The 27,523-nt window shown below is 47.2% G+C and overlaps 1 long non-coding RNA gene across 5 annotated transcripts in view; it reads left to right on the top strand.

Annotated features, from left to right (window-relative positions):
* The window catches only part of LOC101930782 (uncharacterized), a 52,666-nt gene extending 25,378 nt beyond the window's left edge, over positions 1-27,288 (top strand). Inside the window, exons 3-4 of one of the 5 annotated variants that reach the window (XR_006172913.2) lie at positions 9,307-9,351; positions 26,716-27,288. This is a non-coding gene — a long non-coding RNA (uncharacterized LOC101930782). The other 4 variants (XR_010590532.1, XR_010590531.1, XR_006172911.2 and 1 more) reach the window with 4 other exon arrangements.
* Positions 27,289-27,523: the final 235 nt, after the last annotated feature.

Genomic DNA, 27,523 nt, shown 5'->3' with positions numbered 1-27,523 from the left:
AAAGTTCCAGTCCAGGGGTGAGTCTTGGGTGCTCCTGGTCGTCTTCGGTGCCAGTGAACCTTCCCCCAACAAACCCCTCCGGTGCCCTCTTCTGCCGCTCTCTGCAAAGCCACACAGAGCGACCCCCTCCCCACTTAACTAGCTACAGCCTCCCTCCCTGTCCCCAATGCAGAGTCCCAAGCCCCAGTACTCACAGCCCCGTGCAGCTCTGGGCAGCCGTGATACTAGGGTTACCATACGTCCGGATTTTCCCGGACATGTCCGGCTTTTGGGGGCTCAAATCCCCGTCCGGGGGGAAATCCCCAAAAGCCCGGCATGTCCGGGAAAATCGGGAGGGCTCGGTGGTGCTCGGCCGGGGCCAGCGGTGCGGGGCCGGGGGCATGGTGCCGGGCCGGGAACCAGGGGCGCAGTGCCGGGCCAGGGTCACAGTGCCGGGCCGGGCGCGGGGCCAGAGGGGGAGCTGGGGGCGCGGTGCCGGGCCGGGGTCCGGGCCGGGAGCCGGGCCCGCGGGGCCGGGGAGCCGGGCCCGCGGAGACGGGCCCGCGGGGAGCCGGTCAGCCGGGGAGCCGAGCCCGCGGGGCGGGGAGCCGGGAGCCGGGCCCGCGGGGCCGGGAGCCGGGGGGTGCGCCGGGCCGCCGGGGGCCGGCAGTGCTGGGCGGGCCGGGGGTGGTCGGCCGGGGCCGGCACCCCAGGGCCCGAGCCGACCCAGGCTGGAAACGCCAGGGGGGCCAGCCTGGGCCGCGCCTCCTCCCCCCCACACTCCCCCTTACCTGCTTCAGGCTTCCCGCGAATTAAATATTCGCGGGAAGCAGGGGAGGGGGCGGAGACTTTGGGGAGGGGGCGGGGTTGGGGAGGGGGTATGGGCGGGGCTGGGGGCGGGGCCGTGGGCCGTGGAGTGTCCTCCATTTGGAGGCACAAAATATGGTAACCCTAGTGATACTGGGTCCAGCTCCAGCCTGTCCTTCTCGGGCGATTCCTCCCTGGCCCAGTGCTCCTCCTGGCTCCTGTCCTGGGGTGTCCCCGATCGGCCCTGTCCTTCCCAGGCCTCGGGCAGGTTCTCTGCTGCTTCACTTTTCCAGGGCCTGCAGGCTGCCTCCCCCTCTCCTTGGAGCTCCAGCCTTGCCCCCTGGAGTTTCCCTCTTTTTTCTTACTCTCCCCTTCCCCCTTAGGAAAAAGATTTAAAGGACCTTGCTCTCTAAACCCCAAAGGGGTTACACCTGATTCTGCCACTGTGTGACCCTCCCCGCCGAGTTGCTACATTTTATTAGTCTTGAAAGTGCCAGAGCGGACCCCGAAGAGAGGGGCAGGCAGTTTTAGAGAGGCTGGCCGCACTTGGTAACTCCAGGGAGTAAAGAGAGGGCATGCCAATTGTCCTGAGGGGTGGGGGCATTTTTCATCACTGCATGGACACCAACAAGAGTCATGCTCCTCCTTCCCTGCTAGTGTAGTGTCCGGCCCTGCCATTCTCCAGTTGGAGTCAATGAGGGCTTTATCTCCTGAGAAGTGGAAAGGATCATGCCCTGTCCGCAGGGCGATGAGCAGACTGACTCCAGAAGCTGTGCACGTGCCCAGGAACTTGCCTCCAGCACAAGGCGTAGCTAGCTACCTAAACCAGCTGCACCAAGTTGGAACAAAGGCAAAATTTATAAATAAATAGATAAAGGGGAGAGACTGCTGTAACGTTTACGGCGTCTGGGAAACAGCCCTGTTTGCACCTGGCATGGACGAATATGAATACGGGAATCAAAATATGTTGACTCCTGTCCAAAAAGCAGCCTGTGAAAGAAACAGAGCAGTTAAGATGGGTGTACCACTGGAGACCCAATGTCTGGTCATTCTAGTTATCAGAAACTATTCTCTGAAAACACTATAAGCTTTCATTATTGTGCCATGAAAGAGCATTGCTGTGGGGGGTTGGAGTCACCCAGCCACCCGAGTGTCGACATTCTCTCTCCTTGCCAGCTAATGTCCCATTCCCATCCAAGGAGGAATGTGTCATTCCCCTGCTGAGCTTGACCTAAGGTCTGTGCTCCACTCAGAAGAATTCTTACAGGCAGGGGAAGTCGTGAAGGAAAATTCAAGGGACCTTTTGGTTTGAAAAGTTCCTTTGTTGCTTGTTTTTTTGACCCTAGAGACATGAGGAACATCAAGTCTCATCTTCCTGTTTCTGCTGGAGAACTTCTTGGATGACTCAGAGATGTGGAATGGAATGTTTCTGAAGTTTTAATGACAAGAGCAGGGCGGTGAAGAGCATGTGTCTGAGTCCAGTAGGCCTTCTTAACCAAAACAACCAAACCCAAAGAGTTTTAAACAGTCTGAATGAAAATTACTTCCCCCTTCCATTGAATCAGGTTCATTGCCTGCGTATAGTTGGTGGCATAAACTTGCTAGTTCTCCAGCTGACCATAGATGCTTTCTGGACGGGAAAATCTGGCATATCCTTAATATTCCAAAGCCAATCTGAAGTTTTAAAGCCATTGGTCATATCAGCTGCATGTTTCTGCTAAAATGCTTGGCAGTGAAATAGTTAAGTACCTTGCCATTTTGACTGTCACTATGGTGACTCCAGTATACTGGCATCTATACCTAGAGCAATTGCTATTTTTTGTCTGTATTTCTCTCCCTCAACCTTTGTAAAAGCAAACTCATTGGGAAAACCTTGGTGATATTGATTTGGGATTGACTGGACGGGTGGGGTTGCTATCAAACAAATTCTAAACGATGATGAAGCATGAAACTTAGATAGCACCATTGCTTTAACTATCTTGTATATCTTAGGGTTTTATATACTACTGCCCGTGGCCATGGTATCTGAACACCTGCCATGTGAAAGTCATAGCAATGGCAAAGTCCCTAATGGATTTCCTGGAGTCTCTGGCATTATTCCCTTTACAGGGTCAATAGTGTGTTTGGGGTTGGTTTTGGGGGGTAGGTTAAGGGGTTTTAGTGGGTTGGGAATAAAAGGGGTATTTGAATTGTAAGTATCACATACGCTGGAAAAGATCTTTCAAGGAGGAAGGCCTTGCAACATTTCCTGAAGCTGGTCAGACTCCGGATTCAACTGATCTCCCCTGGAAGATTGTACCACACTCAGAGCTTCTCCGCAGAGAATGCTTTGTCCCCATCTCTCACATGGTCCCTTTATTTCATAGATTTGTCGATTCAAAGGCCAGAAGGGACCATTGTCATCATCTAGCACGACCTCCTGTATAAGAGAGGCCATTGAATTTCATCCAGTGAGTCCTGCGTCAAGCATGGTTTACAACAGATCTAGTTCAAAATTTTACAAAGGATTTTTAGAAAATGTTTCCTATTCCCACTTTGGAAGATCAGACTGACTTTCTAGAAGATACTACCATGCGGGGGAAAAACGGTACCCAGCATCTTACATAAATGGCCTTTGCCTCTCTCTCCAAGTCCTTGTGTTTGGGTTACAAAGAGACAGAGTAGATACTTTTAAGGTTCTCAGATTTCATCGCTCTAATAAATGTTAGCCCTAATCTCAAACTCCCTGAATACTTTATGGCATCATCCATGTTTTGACATTCCAAAGTCAGGTATTTGTTAAAGAATCATTTGAATCTTTTATCATTAAAAAGTTGGGTTTAAAAATATATCTATTAGTTCTGTTAATTCCCCTCTGTCCTCTCCCCCTCCCCCCCTTTTTCAAACACACGTATAAAGTTAGGAAAACAGACGAAATGGGAAACAGCCCTGGAGATCCCCCTGCTAAGTAACTCTGTCTGGCAATGGGAGGTTTTGGATTTCAGCTGGAGGACATGGTGACATCAAACGATATTGTGTCATGGTTGGCACTAACTGGGTACAAAGTGCTGCAGATGACAGCTTAATTCCACACTCACCTTTTCTATGCAAGGCGTTGAAAAGAAACCGCTTGTCACATCAGCCAAATGTGTTTTAGATGCTGAGTGAGATAGAGACGCATCTGACATTACAGTTGTATCCGTCAGTCCTGTTGAACGACTTGCTGGATCTGAACTGGCTTTCAGAGTAGCTGTACGCAACGCATTACTGAGGAGTCTCTTTGATCCTTGACTAGAGAGAAACACACACGAGGCATGTCCACTCTCTGGTCCATTCAATCTTCAGTCCGCCAAGAATTTTAGTACTCAGCCTGAATATGAATTCCTCCTATCCTCTAGAGGGCATAATGGGAATCGCATGTAGTTCTCGTTTATTCACTCTCAATGGGCCCTATCGAGTCTGCCTAGTGTTGCCAACAATCCCATATTACAAGGGACGGTCCCTAATTGAAACAGAAAATTTCCTGTCCCGGGCTTCATCTCAGTGCAATAAGACTGAGGGTTTTTGAGTACTGCAAAAAGCAGCAAGAAATACCCCTGGCAAATGTAGGTGACTACTGATTATTATTAATAATAATTATTATTAACAATAATTATTATTATGAGAATAACACTAATAATAATATCGAGAGGAGAGGTGAGGCGGGGGTGGTAAGAAAGCAGTCCCTTATTTTTGAAATACAATGTTGGCCACCCTAAATCTGCCCCACATAAAAACCTTCCAGAAAGTGAGAATATGTGTGGGCCATCTCAATGGGAGTTGTGGGTGCTGCACAGCTTTGGAGGAGTTGTCATGGTAGGATCTTGTCCCCTCAGTATGTGGGGCTGGCACGAGTTAAAGACATGACCAGGAGAACAGGGTCATGACCCATGGAACGAGGCACCCCCCAATATGTCTCTGCACTTCTTCCAGCCGTCCCAGAGGTGCAGCAGGTGTGTTCACACGGCACGGAGGAGGGGGACCTCTGAGAGGCGGTGACTGATGGTACCTACAGCATCGTACGTTACCCCACTTGGAGAGGGTTATCCCTGGAGAATGGCTATCCCTGATCCCTCCCTCCTCCTGCAGCTTAAACACTCCTGTTAGATTGCCGGTCAGCTCAGAGGAGGGACTGCGTGATGAGAGATGCACAGCCTCCAGCGGAACGTCCCCTCACCAATGCCTCCCACACCTGTTGCTCTCCCGTGAAACCAGTAAAAGTGAGCTAGACTCGGGATGGGCAGACTTCACCGATGTCCGAATCTGGCTGCGGTTTGGGTAAGGAGTCGAAAGTCTAGGGGAAGCCGACCGAGATGCCTCGACTTACGTCAGGTGAGGAACTCACCCTGGCTCGTTAGCTGAAGTTTATTTAGAGTATATGTAGCGCGGCTTTTGAGGTTTCCCTGCTTGAAAGCAGCACAACCCTCGCTCCCTCCCTAATCCTCACACAACCCTTTTCCGCAACAGCCCTTGGCACCCTGCTCTCCAGTTGCGAGGTTCTCCTCAGCACACCCAGAACCGTAATATTGTATCCAAACAGTTGATTCAATTGCTTATTTCCTCAGTAGACCACAGCTTCCTCTTCCCAGTTTGCAAGTTTTCCTGGGGGGGTCCCATCTAATGCCTCCAGCATTCTATTCTAGGGAAACCCAGCAGCCATTTTTCCCTCCCAGCCCCCACACAGGTAGGCCCACTACTCCTACCCACCATCTGGGGGTGAATGGCCCTCTCCCCCTTCTAGGGTCCATTGCTCCCAAATTCACCTTTGGTAGTGGCTGTCTTCTAGTAAGAGGTAGAAACGGCACCAGAAGAGCATTTCTTGCTGTGTTTTGCCAATTCCAGGTCTCAACCACAAACGGGGAGAAAAAAAAACAACCACCATTTATTTGAAGGCTTCAAAACCTTAAAAATTGATTCTGTTTAGGTCTGGTTCTTGCAATGGGTGACGATACAGGCAGTGTTCAATTTGTAATGAAAGAGATGCCAGGGCATAAGCAATTAGGTGCTAGGGGCTCAAGCAATATTTTAATTTTGTCACTGACGTGGCAAGCCCAGAGGTGCCCGGGCTATGAACTGCCAAGCCTAGAGGGACCGAGGATCAGCCCTGGCAAGCCCTGGATAAATAAGCACTGGGGTCAGGGCTGGGGAGATCCTTATTTTGTCAGAAGCAGTTTGCCAATTCCCTACTCCATCCGGGATTTCTTTGGTTATTATCTATTTACTCATTTAATTTCTTTAGATTGGTAAAAGTGATAAAGAGACGGTGTCCGTCCAAGAGCTCTGGGCGCCCTGCCATTGCCTAGATGTAAAGATTGTGCTTGTTATTGAATTAGCTCCTGACACCAGCTCTACTTCCCGTTGGACTCACATGGCTGATTCGATTAAATGGGAAGCTTTGTGTGCCCTAAAGTCAAGCACTCATATGTAAGTCTCTGCAGCCCCAGAGCCATCACAGGCCAAATTCTGACCACAGTTGTGTCTCAATCAACCTCCTTCCCTTGGTGTTCAGTACTTCTGAAAACCAGGCCATTAGGTCCTTAACCTTAGGCACCCAGGTTTGGTGATTTGAACAGCAACTGCTTTTTCTGCGTATGGAATTATCCCCAAACAGTTCTCTATTTCCTCAGATTTTATTCCTTCTTTGGATCTTTTAAAAGAAACCAACCTTTTGACTCTATGGTTCGATCACAAATATTGGAAAAGCTGTGTTGCTTAGTTGCAGTTTGTCCACTATGTCGCGTGGGACTGTTGCTGTTCTCTGACTGGATGACTACACAAGTAGTCCCAATACAAAGACTTCTGCACCTGTATCCATTTCCAGTTGAGATTCCATGAAGAGAGGTATAGATTCCAAGGTCAGAAGGGAACTCTGTGATCATCTAGTTCAACCTTCCGTATAACATAGGACATAGAACTTCCCCACAATAATTCCTGTTTGAACAAACTGAATTAATGGGCTTTCAAAACATGGGGTGAGGGACAGACCATACCCTCTAGAGCTGAGAACCATTCCAGGCCCAGCTCTGCATCCGGGCATGAAGTAGGAAGAAATCAACCCATACTGTGTTACTCCACGTGTCCATGTGACTTTGCACGGGGGTGACTTTAACTGAAAACAAATTTCTGAGGGCCAGCAGAAGGTATCCTTTAAGTCCCACTCAGGCCCATTATGTGATTCCACTTAAGTGATGCCCACAGTCCTTCACTGGCCTTCTGCAGAGGGGCAAATTTCACCCTTTGGGTGAACATTGGTGGCAGTGGAACTTAGCAGAAAGAGGATGCAAAATGGGCATAACAACCTGGCTGGAGCAAATGCACTGAAAATGTGCATCAATATTTGCAGAAATATTTTTTCACCCAGCTCTAATCAGTATCGGTAAAATCTGCCTCAGACCTGTGCAATCAAAAAATGTATGCAATCTACTCTGCCTCTGACATAACACTGCATAAGATGCCACTCCCAGCCACTTCTGGAAGATCAAATTAATGTGTTACAAGAACACAAGGCTCAGCCACTGCCTTGTTGGAGTGGTTAAGGAAGATGTGGAATGTATTCATCAAGCTGACATGAAATAATAACTCATACAGAGCAAGTTCCAAACCTCGCACCATTCTAATTGGTCTGGCTGCTGAATGGACCTGTACCCAAAGTGGGACAACATTTTGTTTCTTCTTGGGAGGTACCAGGCTGGGTCCATCTTTCCCAGCTCAGGAAGTGGGCACACATCCACACTCCAGGGGTATCAATCCCGTAGTCTTTCACGTATGTCTGAGGGGATCTCTGCAGTTCCAAACCACCACCAGATGTTTGCAGCAAGCTAGCCAATCTGTGCTCAGTTCCCAGTGCCTGCTCATTGTCCAAGGATCTGAGCGCCAGGAAGTTCACTCTGACCTGGAGCAGACAAAGCTGAAGGGTGAGCTGCTGTTCCCACTTTATAGATAGGATCCTTAAAGTCCGATGGTCCATGGTAATGTTCTCAGAAACTCCCTCCAAACATGGACCCTGTTGCTCCAGTGATCCTGCCTTAACCTACCAATGGAGAACTTATTCACTCTGCATTCGTATCCAGAGCTGCCGCTCAACCGCTTGGCTCTGGAGTGCACGTGGGTTGTAACTCTCCTGAGAATGGGTCCTCTTATAACAGTGAAGTCCTGGAACCGCCTGGGCTTGAGAGACAAGAAGAATAGTCTTACTCTGGGCATTTCCTCTTCCCATCCAATTTAGGACAGCACGAAGGAGGTTGCATGGGTGCATGGGTGAACATTATGGCACCAAAAGATAAAACAAAATGATAAGAGGAATTTCTACCAACATTTTTAAATGTTAAAAAAAGATTTTGAGTCCAATTTGGTTCAGCTTGCGATTGGGGTTCTGATTTCTTGACCAAAGGCGTTCTGAATGCTTAAGCAAAGTGAATCCCTGACTTTTAATGACTGTCGCCATTCCCAGGCTGTTCATGTTCTGAGTTTATTCCCTTTCTCCTGTATGCCACACACAGTGTCAGTCCTGGCACATAGCGAGGTGTAGGCAGAGCCAAAGGGCGGAGCCAGCATCGTGGTCAGGAGGCAAGTCGGTGGTCAGAGCCAGGAATCAGGAGTTCAGAGGCAGGCAGGGACTAGGCCCGGAGCGGAGCAGGTAAGGGGCAGTGCATGGGCTGGACAGGAAGCTGGAAGCAGGCCTGGCGCATCTGCGGGGAGCAGAAAGCATTGATCAGCCACTGGGCTGCTGTTGCTACCCGGCCGTAATAGGGATCTGTTGGGCCTTCAGTCCAGTCAAGGAGCACAGTCACTTAGTGAGGGTGTATTGGGCCCAGCCAAGCTCATTGGGTTGCTAGGCAACAGCGCCCAGAGCCAGCTGAGTTCCTAACACTTCAGCCTTGATGTTAGGCACTGGCGTGGTGGGCAGGTTTTTATAGCATGAACGGTGCAACTTAAATATTATTGGCTGGCAGCAGCTCCCTTAAGTCTGTCCCTAAAGGAATAGCAGGTAATAGAGGAGAGTTTGCTGCTGACCGGCAGCTGGTGTGTACTCATGCAAGTGTCTACGCAAGCCCCGCATTTAACACTTAGCAATTCCAGATGCCATCCCATAAAATTGGATAAGCTAAGTGGGGGCAGTGGCTGAATGGGAGATATCCAAGGAAAATCCAAAAGTGCTACAGGAAGTGGAGCCGGTTATTCAGTAGATGGCACTCATCTCTCTGAGACAGCCCTGATCCCAACGCGTTGGCCTGGGGTGAGTGTGGGGCAGGAAATGCCATCTTTTGGATAAGGTCCTCTCCACTTCCACGCATTAAAAAAACAAACACCATTTTTTCTCTAGCGCTCAGATGTTAGCCCAAGTGTCCAGGCCCAACTGCCAACGGGTTGGAAGCTCAGGGGCCACTGAACAGGTTGCAAGGGATGGGCAAGCATTTGGATTGTTTCCTGTTTAATCCGAAATTGTTTCCTGTTTAATCTGTTTAGTCTGCTCTCCCTAAACTTTACCGTATATCCCATCAGGAGCTGACCATATTTACCATCACGGCCCGACCCCAAGAGTAAAAGGTGAGGAGTAAGAAACCGCAACGCTGACAGTTTTTCAACCTTCGTGAGAACGAACCTAATCCTTCATGTTATTTAATGCGTGGGGCTTGTTGGGGCAATTTGTGAGGGGAGGCAAAGTGAGTACATAACTTGGTGGAGAACTGAATACGGTATAAGTGTTTGCAGCTCAACTTGCCTAAACAGAGTTGTCAAACAGGCTGGCAGGGCACCCGCCTGGGATCCTGCACTAGGGTTTACACAGCAAAGCTAATGGCAAATGCAACAAATACTGTGGAGGAGGGAAGGGCTGGGCTTCAAAGAATCCAGGTGGGAGTACAGGAGCTAGATAAGTGGTGCACTAGGGTTTCTTGGGGCTCCTAATTTGTTTCCCAGGCTCCTAATTCCACTGGGACAGCAGCCGCATTCCTCCCTATGTGTTTACGGAGATTGTGGGTTTTTGTTTTTTCCCCCCCGGCTCAGAAGCAGTCCAGGCAGCGCACACACGGAGTACATACCATACAGCTGAGGCGGGGCACAACACAAATATGCCTTTTCAGAATAGCTTTTACACCTGGAAGAGGAGACTGGTTTATTACCTTGGTAAACAAAAGTTCGGATTCAAGCAAAAGTACAAACTTTGCCCCGGGCTGTTCTGACTGCGTACCTTGTGTTTGTGAACTCCGCAACTCCGAGACAACGTGAGGCAATGGAGCTACTTCCAACGCCCCCCTCTTCCTTTGTCAGAGTCCCAGAATTTAAAAGTTCCTGTTTGGGGGGTGGGGGTGGGGAGAAGAGGTGCGGAGGGTGTTATATGATGTAATCCACCCCAGCTCTGGCTTGTTTGAAACAGCATTCAAAAGGATTCCCTTTAGTGGGCAGAAACACGTGTGGTCAGTTCTCTTTCTGCACTGGGGGTTTGTTTTTGTTTTTTTAATAGGAAGAATAGAATATATGTCACGGGATGTATGAGTTAGCAACAGGGATGGGGCCAGGTCATGCTTCTGCCAGACAGGTATATTAGTGGGGAGAGAGGGGTGCAGATTCCTCCCTGACCATAGGTGCTGGAAGCAAAGGTGTAGCCGCACCCCCGTCACAGCAGCTACACAGAATTGCAGCCTCATGCTCAAGAGAGCACCAGGTAGGGGGATGGGCTAAAGTACAGAGGGTAGAATTCAGGCCATTTAAACCCCCCACTCCAGCTCATGTAAGCCTGGAGGAACAGGCCAAAGTCAATGCACCACTTGCATCCCATCATCGTAAATGGGCCTTTCGCTGGCTCTTTGCACAGGCTCAGGTTCACTCTAAATAGCAAGAGGATTAGCCCACCCTAGTCCATAAGATTCCAGTATGGAAAAGGTGAGTAAAAGGAGAGGAGACATAGCCGGGGAGATGAGATTGGACATAGGAAGGACAGGGGGGACGGACACAAGGAGGCCCGCAACATATAGTGCTGCTAATGGGAGACGGGCTAAACGACATACATTAGGGTGTTTATACACCAATGCCAGAAGCCTAGGTAATAAAATGGAGGAATTGGAGCTCTTGGTCCAGGAACTGAAACCGGATATCGTAGGAATAACGGGAACGTGGTGGAATGGCAGTCAAGACTGGAACACAGATATGGAGGGGTATGCGCTGTTTAGGAAAGACCGGAACAAAGGTAAAGGTGGGGGGGGTGGCCTTGTATGTCAATAGTGAAATAAACTGTAAAGAAATAATAGTGGATGGATTAGATAACACAGAGTCTGTCTGGGCAATACTCACACTGGGTAATAGGACTACTAGAGCCTCTCCGGGGATAGTGCTTGGAGTGTGCTATAGACCGCCGGGATCGACCCAGGATATGGATAAGGAACTATTTAATGTGTTTAGAGAAGTAATTACTAACAGAAACTGTGTAATTATGGGGGACTTTAACTTCCCGGATATAGATTGGGGAACAAACGCTAGTAGCAATAACAGGGCTCAGATGTTCCTAGAAGTGCTTGCTGATCAATTCCTCCATCAAGTGGTAACTGAACCGACGAGGGGGGAGGCCATTTTAGATTTGATTCTAGCAAGTAGTGAGGACCTTGTTGAGGAAGTGGTAGTAGGGGACAATTTGGGCTCCAGTGATCATGAGCTAATTCGGTTTAAAATACATGGAAGGAGTAACAGAGTTAAATCAAAGACTAGGGTTTATAATTTTAAAAAGGCCAATTTTAACAAACTAAGGGGACTGGTAAGGGAAGTGGACTGGGCAAACGTATTAATGGATTTAAAAGCAGAAGAAGCCTGGGATTACTTTAAGTTAAAGATGCATGAGCTGTCGGAGGCCTGTATTCCAAAAAAGGGGAAAAGATTACTAAGCAAGAGATTTAGACTGAGCTGGATGAGCGACCGACTCAAAGGGGCGATTAGGAAAAAACAGAAAGCGTATAAAGAGTGGAAGAGGGGAGGGATCAGTAAGGAAATGTACCTAAGTGAAGTCAGAGAATGTAGAGATAGAGTGAGAAAGGCCAAAGGCCGTGTAGAGTTGGACCTAGCGAGGGGAATTAAAAGCAATAGTAAGAGGTTTTACAGCCACATAAATAGGAAGAAAGCAAAAAAAGAAGAAGTGGGACCGCTGAAGTCTATTGCCGGAGAGGAGATTAAAGACAATCTAGGCATGGCGCAATATCTTAATGAATATTTTGCATCGGTGTTTAATGAGGCCAATGAAGGTATTAGGGATACTAGCACCACTATAGAGGGGCATTCGGGATTGGGGATCACCGTATCCGAGGTAGAAACAAAACTTGAACGCCTTAATGGGGCTAAGTCGGGAGGACCGGACGATCTACATCCGAGAATATTGAAGGAATTGGCGCGGGAAATAGCAGGCCCGTTAGCGATAATATTTAATGAATCTGTAAACTCGGGGGTGGTCCCGTTAGACTGGAGAATAGCTAATGTGGTTCCTATTTTCAAGAAAGGGAAAAAAAGTGATCTGGGTAACTACAGGCCTGTTAGTCTAACATCTGTAGTGTGCAAGGTGTTAGAGAAAATTCTGAAAGAGAAACTAGTTGAGGACCTGGAGGGTAGTGGCAATTGCGATAAATTACAACATGGTTTTACGAAGGGCAGATCGTGCCAAACGAATCTGATCTCCTTCTTTGAGAAAGTAACGGATTTATTAGATAAGGGAAATGCGGTGGACCTAATATACCTGGATTTCAGTAAAGCGTTTGATACTGTACCCCATGAGGAATTATTGGTTAAACTGAAAAACATGGGGATCGATATGAAAATCCAGAAGTGGATAAGGAATTGGTTACTGGGGAGAATGCAGCGGGTTGTATTAAAGGGTGAACTGTCGGGTTGGAGGGAGGTTACTAGTGGAGTGCCTCAAGGTTCGGTTTTGGGACCCATTTTATTTAATCTATTTATAACTGACCTCGGAACCGATTGCAGGAGTGGGCTGATAAAATTTGCGGATGATACGAAGGTGGGAGGCGTTGTAAATTCGGAGGAGGACAGGGATATCCTGCAGGGAGACTTGAATGAGCTTGTGAATTGGAGTATCAGAAATAAGATGAAATTTAATAGTGAAAAGTGTAAGGTGATGCATTTGGGGATGACTAATAACAATTTTAGTTACAAGATGGGGACGCATTGGTTAGAAGTAACGGAAGAGGAGAAGGACCTAGGGGTTCTTGTAGACCGCAGGATGACTATGAGTCGACAATGTGACGTGGCGGTGAAAAAAGCCAATGCTGTCTTGGGATGCATTAGGCGAGGTATATCTAGTAGGGATAAGGAGGTCCTGCTTCCGTTGTACAAGGCGCTGGTGAGACCTCATTTGGAGTACTGTGTGCAGTTCTGGTCTCCCATGTTTAAAAAAGATGAACTCAAACTGGAACGGGTGCAGAGAAGGGCGACTAGGATGATCAGAGGAATGGAAAAGCTGTCGTACGAAAGGAGACTAGAGGAGCTTGGGTTGTTTAGTCTGACAAAGCGAAGGCTGAGAGGGGATATGATTGCTATCTTTAAATATATTAGAGGGATTAATACAAGGGAGGGAGAAGAATTATTCCAGCTTAGTACTAACGTGGATACCAGAACGAATGGATACAAACTGGCCGTGGGGAAGTTCAGACTTGAAATTAGACGAAGGTTTCTGACTGTCAGAGGGGTGAAATATTGGAACGGCCTACCGAGGGAAACGGTGGGGGCGACGGACCTGTCTGGTTTTAAGATAAAGTTAGATAAGTTTATGGAGGGAATGGTTTAATGGTAAAACATAGTAGTCAAGGAAAGCCAAGCAATGGTGGGTAAATAGTATAATGGCTAACGGGGCCGGGCTGGAGACTCTTGCCTATATGCTCGGGGTCTTACTGATCGCCACATTTGGGGTCGGGAAGGAATTTTCCTCCAGGGCAGATTGGCTGAGCCTCTGGAGGTTTTTCGCCTTCCTCCGCAGCATGGGGCAGGGATCTCTAGCAGGAGGGTCTCTGCCGATTGCAGTCACTAAAAACAGGATTGGAGACTTCAACAGCAGAGTCCAGGGAAGGGGTAGGGACGGTTTTATGGCCTGCAGCATGCAGGGGGTCAGACCAGATGATCATAATGGTCCCTTCTGACCCTAAAGTCTATGAGTCTATAAGGGGTGTGGTCTGCTAGAGGGCGTGGCCTGTCCTCCACCTTGTCTAGTTACCGTCAGTAGACTGTGCCAGTCGGGAAAGGGGACGTGGGGGAAGAGTTACAAATAGATTTTAAAGGAGCAGCAAAATGAGCCTGGTACTGCATTCCCAGCCCACCCACTCTGAGGCCTTTCCCCCTGTGCCACCAAGATGGCTCCTGGACCGTGCACAAATCTGGGCCCATTGTTCAGAATTTCGCTGAATGTTTCTCCTAGGGAGGTGTGAATATAAGTTTGGATAACACTTAAAACTGACCCAAACCTCAACCCCACACTTGAACTGAACTAGAATGAAAACTTTTTGCAAGTTTGAAAATATTCAGATGACTTTTTTTTTGGCAACATATTTGCTGATGCCTCTGTATTTCCCCAGGGTGACCAGGACCATAAGTAAACGTGCCCAAAAACTTTCAACGAGGCTTTCAACATAAGTATTTTCAGCCCAACCCAAAATAGTGGCTGCTGGAAATCTGACTGAAGGGCTGCGTTTCTTGAGATTTCCAAGAGACTCGAATAATTGAGAGAAGCATCCCCACTTTTGGGTGCTCTTCCGAACTGATGTGAGATTCAGTCATCATGCCTGGTTTCACTGGGCCAGATTCACCGCTAATGTAACTCCGCTGGAGTTGCCACAGGGATGGATGTATTCCGGGGTATGAAAATTCTGGCAGTGATGTATAGTGTCCACCTGTGGGCTGAGACCTGGGATAACATCTAATGATCATGGTGGGGATACATGGATGCTTATTGACCAGACCTGGTGTATCTGCTTAGGCTGTGTATCTCTGGCCATGTATCTCTGGGGAGATTTTCAAAATCGTACATAGGAACTGGGCCCCCACGCCCACTGATTTTCAATGGGAGCCGTGTGTCTAACTGCTCTGTATGCCTTTGGAAATCTCTGCCTTACACACGCCTTTTCTGTTGCTGCATTTGGCTCCAGATCCCCAGGCAGCCTGCAGGGGCAGTGTTAGAAAACCCATGTGCTGATCACCACAGACCCAACTACTAGATAAAGATACATCACTTACAACCTGGGCCTTTCAGCTTCAAACCTACAAGTCTCTGCCCATAGGTCCCTTATACCCTCCGTGGGCCCAGTCACTAGGGTGAGACATCCCACTCACATTCTCATCAGTCTGTCACAGCTCCTTGCTTTCTGCCTTTAGTGGAACAGGCCAGGGTAGCAGAAAGAAGATAACAGTACATCTCTGGTATTCAAACCTGGCACCAGCAGCCCTTCATTTGCATGAGGTGGGATATTAACCCTTTTCAAAGCAGCCCACTGCAGCAAAGGAAGGGATTAATAAGCAAACTCTAGAAAATTACATTGAATTCATTATGCTTATTAAACCCAGAATAAACTGACCTGCTGGGGAGGGGCAGGGGAAATCTACAGTAATGTGTTAGTTTGTGGGTGTTTGGATAGATGAGTCGTTAACCAAGGACGAGCATTAAATCAAGAGAGCAGCAGGGGTGATGTCACTGGAGAAATGTCCACTCAGCTCTCTGAGCATAACTTCTGTTGACCCATTCACTTTGCCGGATTACAAGACAAAGTCATTAGGGTTAAATTTCATCCAAATATAGTAGCCCCATTAACACAGCTGTGATTTCAATTTGTTGAGTGATGGCTTTGGCTGTGTTTATTGCAAGCTCTTAAAAATTCTTGGAAGACAAGTACATATAGAAATTAAATGCATTTTGCTACAGGATTCATTGAACGTGTCTAAATACACGTAGTATAACTACAGGGCTCAATTCTGATCTTAGATACACAGGTACTGATTGTCTCCTGTACTGCAAAATGCTGCGGTTTTGCCTGGGTGCGCAAGTCCCATTGCGCAAGTTATTTACAGGAAGACTGGACAAAGCACTGAACAATTTACTCCAGGGAAGAACTCTGCCTGGCACCAGACGGACTGCAAAAGGACCCAATAGATGATAAGCTTTTTTAGTTCTGTGTTTGTACAGTGCCAAACACAATGAGGCGCTGGACCATGATTCGGGCTCCTAGGCACTATCGAAATACACCTAATATATAACAGTAATAATTTCCATTTCTAACTTCTGTAATGATTCTCTAAGGAGACGTCTACACTACAAAGGGTTTGCAGGTATAACTATACCAGCCAAACCGATTAGTGGAGATGCAGAGTTAGTTTGCCAATATGCCTATCAGTTCCGCAAACCAAATAAGTTATGCCAGCAAAAGCACTTTGCCCTGTATAACTGCATCTACACAAGGGCTTTTTGCCAGTGTACAAATGTCAGAAAAATCACACTTGAACCCAGCATTATTATACCAGCAAATGTTTCTTGTGTAGATCTGCCCTAAGCGATTGTGAAAAATATGTGACAATACGCATACGTTTGCAATTGGACTCTGAGAGCAACAGAACAGGACCTACCTGGCTGGAGAATGACCCACTTCACTGTGGGTTTCTGGCAGTTAGATATAGTGTTCCTATATCTTCCTGTTTACACGTGTTTAACTCCCCTGAGTTCAATGGAGTGACTCCTGACATAGTGTCAATCAGATCAGAATCAGGCCCAGGAAAGCCAGGAGCTCAGTGCATTTCTTTGCATATCAATACCCACAATGCCCCTCAGGTTCCCAGCACTGCAGTGTCTAACTTCAGATCTGGAAAAGGACCCATTTTGTTTGTACTGGACCTCCGGGATCGGTACAAGATCAGAAATGAGGATATTCAAAGCCAAACTCAACAACCACCTCCATCAGCACTTGGTCAGTTTCGCCTGCTTTCTTGGTATGGACATGTTATTAGAATGGAAGACCAATGAATTCCAAAGCGTGTGTACCAAGGAATGCTGAGACATGGCCAGCGATCATGTGGGCATCAAAAGCTTTGGTGGCCCAACAAGATTACCAGTGATGGACATAAACTGAATATACAACCAGAGCACCTGAAGCACCTTTCCAGAGTTTGATCTGGATGGTGCTCAAACTTGCAAGGAGTCCCTGGGCTTTTGGATTTGTCACGATGATGAAGTGTTTGCACTATGTTCCTTTCTACAATACTTCTACTGAAAATCTCCAGTGGTGAAACACAGGAAGTAGGATGAGATGTTGGCCTGTAAAGTGGTGCAACTTCATTGAAGTCCAGTGGCTAAAATCAGATCTGGTGCAGGTGGATGCAAACGTTATTGACTTTATGGGAGCTTGCACTTGCTTTTCCCAGACCAGAATTTGGACCAAAGTGTAACTGAGGCCAGATTTGGCTCCGTTAGCTATCATAAATATTCCATATCGGCACAAAAATGTGCATATAATAAACAAGCTTTCAGCATATAATAAATGTATAGAATATATCAAAGGCATGCTGTAGATAGCAATGGATGATATGGAGCAGGGGTAGGCAACCTATGGCACGTGCGCCAAAGGCGGCACACGAGCTGATTTTCAGTGGCACTCAACTGCCTGGGTCCTGGCCACCAGTCGGGGGGGCTCTGCATTTTAATTTAATTTTAAATAAAGCTTCTTAACCATTTTAAAAACCTTATTTACTTTACATACAACAATAGTTTAGTTATATATTATAGACTTATAGAAAGAGACCTTCTAAAAACATTAAAATATATTACTGGCACACGAAACCATAAATTAGAGTGAATAAATGAAGACTCGGCACACCCTTTCTGAAAGGTTGCCGACCCCTGATATGGAGCATTGTAAAACACCACATGTCCTATGTGTCCAAACAAAGTCAAATCCTGGCAATTGCCCCTCATCGATATCAGAGAGAAAAGCTAAAGCTAGAGGCAGAGAGTGGTGGAAGCCTTCTATCCCCATCCCCCCAACTCCTAAAACTAGTGTCGAGGATGCGTTTCAGATTCTCTGTGATGGAGGCCTCAAAGAGTCCCTTTGGGACCATGCCTAGTAGGAGACTTTGCACTCTCATTGCTTCTTGTGTCAAAGAATCTGCAACGGCTTTACCGCAAACTCATGAATGAAGCCTCACAACCAGGCCAGTGAGGTACTTAAGAATTGTCCGCCTGAAGGATGGGCAAACTGAGGCACAGAGAGCGAATTTAGCAAAGGTCATACAGCAATCCAATGGCACAGCTGCGACTAGAACCCAGTCGTTCTGACTGTCAGTGGCTCTAACTGCTGGATGCACTGTCTTCTTATGAAGACTAGGCCTGGCAACAGAGTCACGTTAACACATCCAGAAGGACTCAGTGTTTCCGCAAGCTGCAGGGGGAGTGGGCAAAAACTGTGCTGCCACACAAAGGGGGTATAACTAGAAACAACTGGACAAAAATGAACAGGGAGGGGAGACACCTGGAATAAGGATCAGGAAATATTTTCTGACAGTGAGCTCTAGGGGGCATCCTCCCAAGGCAAGTGCCGGAAGCGCCATCACTTGGGTCATTTAAATTGCTCAATCCTGAATTTGATCGCCAGGATGCCTGGGTATCTGGACAGCCATCAGTGGCTCCAGGATGGCTAATGTCATGTATTGTGGGACTGTTACACTCTGAGGCACTCCAGAACAGCAATCCCAAAACACAAGGAAATCGAAGCAAAATGAACGGGCAGGTGGTCAATCAAAATATGTAGTAGCCATGAACCAGTTAAATCAGTAAGTCTGAACAAACCACAATCACAGTCCACAAGGCAGTCCCATCACAGGGAAAATCAGCCCCTCTTCACTCGGCAGGCTGAATGGCAGAAGAACTTGCAAGAATTCAGAAAGGAACAGACGCAGGTGGAGCACCAACTGCTAAAGTGAGTCTCACAATGGGGAACAGCAGTAGGACACAGGGGGTTAACCTATGCAAGATGGGCCCAGCGGGTGACCCAGACATGTCTTTGGAGAGACTTCTGAGAGAGTAGTAATGGGAGCCAGACAGGATTTTAAGGGATTTTGTGCCCTCTGGGTAGCACCCGATTTGTAAGAGGAAGGCTAGGCAGCCTACATGGTCCTGATCAAGGACCAGACCCGGACTATGAGGTTGTAAAAACGTCCATCCTGGATCAGGTAGGCCACCTGGTGGAACAATATAGACAGAAATTTCAGGCCACTAAAGGGACTGGAGAGGTATGGCCCAGGGCATTAGTGCAAAAGTTAACTGAGTAGGCTACCTGCTGGCTAAGGCCACACCCCCAAAGTGTGGGGGAAATAATAAATGTGACAATACTGCAACAACTTCTCCAGTGCTGCCCCGACAAACACCCGTGTCTGGGTCCAGAGCCACCAGCCAATGACCCTGGAAGCAGCGATCAAACTCTCAGAAGAGTTTGTGGGAGTGGACTTTCCCAAGAGAGAGGTGCGATCATTTCAGGGGAAGAAAGGGGGCAACTTGCTCTCATCAAGAAGGACAGAGGGGAAAAAAAAGGCTGAGACTAGAAGAACTTCAAGGAACTGGGGACTGGTTTGCTACTAGCGTGGGGCTCCATGGCATGACCCAGGGGTCTCGAACCTGGACCATGGGAGTCACCATGCTCCTGGTAGCCTGCTGGCAAGAGCTTATCTAAGACCCAGGAAGCCCTGACCCCGTATGAGGCTCCACCCCTTCAGGTCTAACTGGTAGAGTCCCAAAGCGGCTGGTTGGCCCGCTGGCCCTACTTAAGCCAGCAGTAGTAACAGGAAACTGTCTGAATAACTGTGCCTTGTGCTTCCTGCTGATGCTGCCATCTCCTCCTGCTTCCAGCCCCTGCTTCCTTGGCTTGATTTCTTGGCCTCCTGACCCAACTTGACTCCTGGCATCTGACCTGTGGTTCCCAACCTCCAATTTGTCTCCTGCCTTTGACCCCCTGGTATCCTGACCCGGCCTGATCCTGGTTCCTGACTTGTGGTTCTCATCTCCAGTTTGTCTCCTGCTTCTGACCTCCTGATGTCCCGACCCAGCTGTCTCATGACCATGGCCTCTGGCTCTGACTATTAGGCCTGGCTACCCATGACCTGTCTGGGACAGCATGGGGCATATAAAGTGAGACTGGCTTGTTATGGAATGTGGGATTCATGGAATTCTGTGGTTGGACGGTGACTGTCAAGGATGAATAAAGAAAACCCCCAGCACCTCTGTAAGATCAGGAAGAAACTCCAGCAGGGACTGGTGGACACCATCTTGGGATGCTCGCAGCTAGGAAGGACTTGGTGAAGCCCCACTGGATGCTGTCAGGTCGAAGTTCAGTGTTAGAAAGCAGCCATGGTGAGACTCTGCCCAATGGCTGAGATACCCCTAGAAGTTAAGGGGAAGTTCAGATGGAAGCAGATGGGGGTAGTAGATAGACTGCCTCATCCAGTCATTATAGGGAGAGACTGGAGCCCCAGCCTTTATAAAAGGAAAACAGGGCTCAGGGTCACGCGCAGCAGAAATCTGGGTCAACAGGGAATGAGGAAAAAGGGCAAGAATTAGACCAATTAGAAACCCATAAACCAAAGGAAACAAGCCAGGAGGAAAATGGAACCTCCCTCGGGAAAAGGAGTGGAGGAGAAGGTAATTCAGAGCAAGACTTAAGGGAAGAGAGTAACTCTAGATTATTGATAGGAGTTGAACAAAAAACAGAACGGTGGAAAGAAGAGCCCCGGGAACAGTTTATAGGGCTGGGAGACTCAGAACCACTAGTTAATAAGAAAAAATGGGGGACAGCAACAGACTTAGAGTAAGGAGAATAAACCAACAAGTTGTCCATGGAGGGGTAGAAACAGAAGCATCAGGACATTCCCCGCCCACGAAATGTGACTTTTGCAGGGGGAAGATGGTTGAGTGTGAACTAAAACAGTTCCGCGCCCGCCCCCACCTGAAGAAGGGAGGGTGTGGGGAAAGAAAAACCTCCCTGTTAAGCCGGGGGAGGGGGGCGGGGGAGAGGTGTGTGACAGAGTGCTATGAGCCAGCACTCTGATCACTGTGGCATCTCGTAGAGTGGGGAATGGAAGGGAGCTATCTAATCACATTGGGAGGCTGTGCGGAGCTCAAGAACTAATTAGCCCCGCTGGAGACTGATAAAGAGAGACAGGAAGGAAGTGCTGGGGGAGAACAGGGCCAGCTGAGCCCAGACCGACGGAGTCCTCAGGCAAGGGAGCTCTCTGCTCCTCCCAGGCCCTGGGGAAAGGGCTGGAGGTACAGGGGAAAATAGCATGGCTGCACGGGACTGTAAAGGTGTGGGTGGAGGGAACATAAATAAACACCACAATGTTGCTACCTACCTGGCAGAGTCTGAGCCGGTTTCTGTGCTAACAGGCAGAATGCCGCCCTGATACACCTCCCCTTTGCTTTTCCTTCCGTCTCTCTATTTCCTTTTCCTTGGGGTAGCTCAGCATACTCCATTCCCTTCTCTTCCCTTATCCCCCTTCACGCCTCAGTCTGCTAAGGATCACGGTCTGGAATATACCACGTTCTGTAGACGGGCAGAGTCTGGGAACTGCTGCTAAGGGGTGGCCTTTTGGTTCCTGTTATTTCTACAATCATTTGTCTTTACTTTGCAGGGAGCCAGGGGAACTCTCTGGTCTCTTTCTCTCTTTCCCTTACTCAAGCCCCCCACGTGGGAGCTTCCTCTTATGCTACTTCTGTTGGAGTCCATTGGTGCCACTGCTGGTGCTGGCCCAGAGTTGGGGGGACGACTACCACAGCGTCCCCCCCAGAGTCAGCCCAGCCTGCCTCCAGTTGTTCAACAGCATATCTGGATTTTTCCTGTTGCCCTGCAGCACTAAGGAGCTGTTCTTTTGCTGGACAGTTCCTCGTTGCCTCAGGGAAGATATCAGCACCATCAGCTTCGTCTGACTGAGGCATGGACTGTGCTGTGTTGTTCATTGTTCCAATCCAGAGTTCTGCTTCCACAGCCTCCCAAGTGCCAAAAGAGGCGTGGCCTGCCTGCCAGCCTACCGAATGCTGATCCAGGGTATCAGAGTATAATTCAAAGCAATTAATCCATTTGAAAGATGGTATTCTCCATCTAGCTTCATGTTATCATAGCGTCCTAGAAATGTCGAGCTGGAAGGGACCTCAAGAAGTCACCAAGTCCAGCCCCCTGCGCTGAGGCAGGACCAAATAAACGTAGACCATCCCCGACAGGTGTCTGTCCAACCTGTTCTTAACAACCTCCAAGGATGGGGATTCCACAACCACCCTTGGAAGCCTGTTCCGGAGCTTAACTACCCGGAGAGTTAGAAAATCTTTCCTAGTATCCAACCTAAATCTGCCTTGCTGAAGATTAAGCCCATTTCTTCTTGTCCTACCTTCAGTGGAGATGGAGAATAATTGATCGTTGCCCTCGTTAGAACAGCCTTTAACATATTCGATGACTGTTATTGGGTCCCCCCTCCATCTGCTTTTCTCAAGACCTAATATGGCCAGTTTTTTTAGCCTCTCCTCACAGGCCAGGTTTTCTGAAATTTTTATCATTTTTGTTTCTTGCCCCTGGACTCTTTCCAATTTGTCCACATCTTTCTTAAAGTATGGTGACCAGAACTGGACATATAACAGTCCTGCTACTACACTCCAGAATGATATTAACCTTTGCAACTGCCTCACATTGTTAGCTCATATTCAATTTGTGATCCACGGTAACCCCCAGATCTTTTTCAGCAGTGCTACCATCTACCCAAGTTAGTCCCCATTTTGTAGTTGTGCATTTGATTTTTCCTTCCTCAGTGAAGTACTTTCCATTCGTCTTTGAATTTCATCTTTCTGATTTCAGACCAATTCTCTAATTTGATACGGTTGTTTTGAATTCAAAGTGCTTGCAACCCCTCCCACTTTGCTGTCATCAGCAAATTTGATAAGCACAATCTCCACACTATTATCCAAGGCATTACTGAATAGTGCTGGACCCAAATAGACCTCTGCAGAATCCAACTGCAGGGGTCCTAGTTTGACAGGCTCATATATTTTATTCTGAAGTTGGTAAAATCTGTAGGAATTCTGATCTCTGCTGAAAAAGAGTTCCATGGCCATTAAGAGTGTTCAGTCCCCTGCACTTGTGAATTTATCCTGGTGCGGTCATCTCCAGTTCCTAGCTATAGACCAACACCCACCAGCTGGCCAACATTTTGACCCCTAGGTGAACACCCTGGCACTGACTCTTCAAGTCAATAGATGGGTCTAGCTAGGCGTGATGACTTCCAAAGTAAAGGAGTTTTTATTTTAAATGGACACTCAAGGAAAAAAATCCGAGAGAGAGAGAGCGAGAGAGAGAAGGAGGGGGGAGGGATATGCTTCTCCCTGCTCTCAGAAGAAAACTGTAGATGATTAAAAACAGAGAGTTTGAAAGATATAATTGATATTTGCTCATGTTGGTCAACGAGCGTGTCCCACTTTGCATAAAGTTACTTTCTGGATCTTACGTATTAGCACAAGGCTGTTGTGTCTGGGTTCACAACAGGACCTGAGGGGAGGGAGTTGGTTTCACTGCGTTTTTTCTTTTAACCTGTGACTAGTAGACGTTGTGAAGGAAAACCCTACATTTTGGGGGCTTATGTTCATCAGGCAGCATCTCTTTAAAGCCGCGTTTTTGTCTATTGGAATCACAACCTTACAGGTTGATCCTTCCAGAATCTGCAGAGCCTTGTGGGTGTGAGACTCACAGAAGCAGCTGTGGTCAGCTTTCTCTTTTGCAATATCTCCTTTTTCATTATGACTTTCTGGCCGAGCTCTGTTCCAGACTTGCTAGCCTAGGGCAGCGGGCTGAGGGGAATGACACATACAAATAGGCTCACGCCCGCTTTGGTTTTAAAAAGCCCCAAACCCACAATGCTGCAAAAGAACAGCTACCAAAAGGGGAAGGGATGCTACATTTGTTTTTAAAATGGTTAAGAAGCAGAATCGGGGTCGAGGGGGTTCAGCAGGAAAGAACTGGGAGTGAAGAAAGGTAACCATGTACGTACCACAAGGTTCAGCTCTGGGATGGTGATTCTTTATTTTAAATTACCCTAGGAATAGCCTATCTCAGGCTATGTCTACACTACTGCGTAAGTCAACCTAAGTTATGCAGCTCCAGCTATGTGAATAACGTAGTTGGAGTTGATGTAACTTAGGTTGACTACACCATGCTGGGTCGACAGGAGACACTCTCACTGTTCTCATTCGAGGTGGAGTACCGGGGTCAACCGGAAAGCAATCTGCAGTCGATTTTGCGGGTCTTCACTAGACCCGCTAAATCGACCCCTGGTGCATCGATCACGGGACCGTCGATCTGGCGGTAGTGTAGACATAGCCTCAGAACTAGCTATTATATTTCCGGAGCGGGTCTGCAGAATAAGAATACCTAATTTCTTAGGCAGCATTTTTCATGCACAGAACTCAAAACACTTTCCAAAGGAGGGTAGGTTATCGAATCAAGTTCAACGTCTCAGACCTTTATCTTCAAGGAACCCAGTGGCCTGTGCCCAGGATATTTAAAATAGCCTAAAGCTCAAGAATGAAGACCATGTTTGACAGCTCTGCTCCTCCAGCACACTGGAGCCTCCTACAATAAGAGTAAAGCTCATGTGTATATGGAGCAGAGCTTTCTCGCAGGCCGGTCCCAGACTGTGTAATCAATCATCATCATCATCATCATCAAGGCATTCCCAATGGGCCGTAGCCCCTTGCAGATCGAGGCCACCCACATCAGCCTGTAACTATGTCAAGACGAGACTGTGGAAATGAGCTCCCACTTCTCCAACCTGCCTCCTCTAACGTCAACACAGAGCAACGCGTCCACAAGGAAACAACCAACGACAGAAAGGTACCAAAACAAACACTCCACTGTGCACACAACCCTCGGGAGAGGGTGAGAAAAAGAATAAGTCACATATTAGTCATGTCGCTTAATGCGTGGCTGGAAGGTGCCCAGATACTATGGTGATGGGCACTGTACAAGAACCTATACAGAGCAGAGTCCCCATTTTACATATGGAGAAGTGATTTGCTCAAGGTTGCCTAGCAGGCCAGCAGCAGAACCCAGAACTCCTGAGTCCCAGGCCAGTGCACTAGTCCCTGGGCTACACTGCCCCAGACAAGTTGGGGCCTATAAAGGGGTATAGAGGCTGTTGGAGGTTTGAGAGACCCCTGGGGGCCCAATACTACCCTGGTCCAACTTTGCTAATAACAATACCTCTGGGACAGGAGGCATTGTCCTGGTGGGGAGAGGAAGAGCCCCAGGGGTTGCTTTCCGGAATTAGTAAAGAAGCCCATTCTGGCTTGTGGACCCCAGGCCAGAGTTGTTGCATCGAGATGTTGCAACTCCAATGCAATGGCATTGTGATGCCTGAACTGTGCGACACAGGCAGTTTCAGTTCATAGTGGTTTGTGCAGTCACTTTCCGCTCACTCACTTTTGTGCCCCCTGAGGTTTTGCTTTCAGTTTAGGGTTCCAACAAATCCAAATATTGAAAGTGAAATAAGCGGAACTGCCACACAAGCGGAGATGGTGCAGATTTGCTCCACGCTGGGCCCACGGGCTCTAGGAAACCCTCACGACAGTTTTCAATTTAAGGCTGCGTTTCATGTTTCTGTCACTCCCCCAAAGCAGGTGAGATAGGTACAACATTTGCTACCCTCCAGGCCTTTGGTATTTTAATGGGAAATTATATATTTTTTAAGCAACTCAGCTACTTCATTCTTAAATCGGTTCTGAATTCCTGCATGTGCCACCAGGCCCTGGTGACTCTCGCTCCTAAGGTTATTAGGTTGTTTCCAACATTTCTTCCTTTTCCCTTTAATCTGACAGCATCTCATCATTCCACCTGTAAATGGCAGGTATCTCCTCAGTATTCTCCCCGGTGACAATTGAAGTAAGGGAATAATTTAGCTTCTCTGCAATGCCTTTATCTTCCTTAACTGTTCTTTTTATCTCCAGCCAACCCACAAGTCTTCTCACAGGCTGTTTGCTTCTGACAGGGATTCTGCAATAAACTAGGGTGGAAAATGGTGTACGTCAGGGGTTCTCAACCTTTTTCTTTCTGAGGCCCCCCAAACAGGCTATAAAAACTCCACAGCCCACCTGTGCCACAATAACTGGCTTTCTGCATATAAAAGTGAGGGCTGGCGTTAGGGGGTAGCAAGGAGGGCAATTGTTAGCGTGTCAACTGCAACAGAACAAACAAATAATGGTAGCTTAGGTCCCAGGGATCACATTTATTATGTGCAAACAAAATAAAGACCAGCTCAGATGTATATACTTGGTGCTTTAACAGGGCTAATTTCACAAAGCTGAAAACACTTATGAGCCAGATCAGCTGGGAGAAAGAATGTAATCAGAAAAATGTAAATGATCATTGGGAATTGTTTAAGGCCCTATAAACCCCAATCCCACAATTGAGAAATAAGTCTGTACTGGTTAAAAAAAACAAACTGCTTTAAAGGGGAAATGAATTTAGCTATAATAAATAAATAAATAACAAATGGAAGAAAGGGGAAGTTGATAGTGATGAATGTAAATCCAGACCTGGGAATTGTAGAAATTTGATAAGAGAAGTAAAGAGACACAAGGAGAAATCTATGGACAGCAGAGTTCAGGATAATAAAAAGATGTTTTTTAACTATATTAGGAATAAAAAAGACTCCTGACAATGGTATTGGTCCATTAATAGATGGAAATGGTGGAATTATCAATAATCATACAGAAAAGACAGAAGTGTTCAATAAATATTTGTATCTATTTTTTTTGGGGGGGAAAGATTATCTCATATGATGATAACACTCTTTGTATTCCACTAGTATCTCAGGAGGATGTTAAGCAGCAGCTAATAAAGTCTGACATTTTTAAATCCGCAGGTCCAGATAACTTGCTTCCAAGAGTTTTAGAAGAACTGGCTGAGGAGCTCACTGGACTGTTAATGTTGATTTTCAACAAGTCTTTGAACACTGGGGAAGTTCCAGAAGAATGGAAGAAAGCTAATGTTTGACAATATTTTAAAAGGCTAAACAAGACCCAGGTAATTATAGGCCTGGCAGTCTGCCATCGTTTCTGGGCAAAATGATATGTAACTCAGTTAATAAAGAATTAAAGGAGGGTAATATAAATGAATGACATTCATCAAGGGTTTATGTGAAGCAGATCCTGTCAAACTAACTTGGCATCTTTTTTTGGATGAGATTACAAGCTTGGATGATAAAGGTAATAGTGTTGGTGTAACATATTTAGACTTTTGTAAGACATTTGACTTGGTACTGCACAACATTTTGATTAAAATGAGAATGATATAAAATTAACATGGTAAATATTAAATGGCTAACTGATTAAATAAAAACTGGCTAACTGATAGGTCTCAAAATGTAACTGTAAACATGAAATCTTCATTGAGCATGTGTGTTTCTCGTGGAGTCCCCCTGGGATCAATTCTTGGCCCTATGCTTTTAACATTTTAATCAATGACCTGGAAGAAAACACAAAATCAACCCTAATAAAGTTTGCAGGTAACACAAAACTTGGGGGCTGGTAAATAATGAAGAGGACAGGTCATTGATGCAGTGAGCTCTGGATTGCTTGGTAAACTGGGCACAAGCAAACAATGTGTGTTTTAATATGGCTAAGTATAAATGTACACGTCTAGGAACAAGGAATGTAGACTATACTTACAGG

This window comes from Chrysemys picta, chromosome 9 (genome assembly GCF_011386835.1).
Source record: "Chrysemys picta bellii isolate R12L10 chromosome 9, ASM1138683v2, whole genome shotgun sequence".
NCBI classification, from domain to species: Eukaryota; Metazoa; Chordata; order Testudines; family Emydidae; genus Chrysemys; species Chrysemys picta.
Note: the sequence above shows the minus strand (reverse complement) of the source record. Positions and strands in the feature narration are given on the sequence as shown.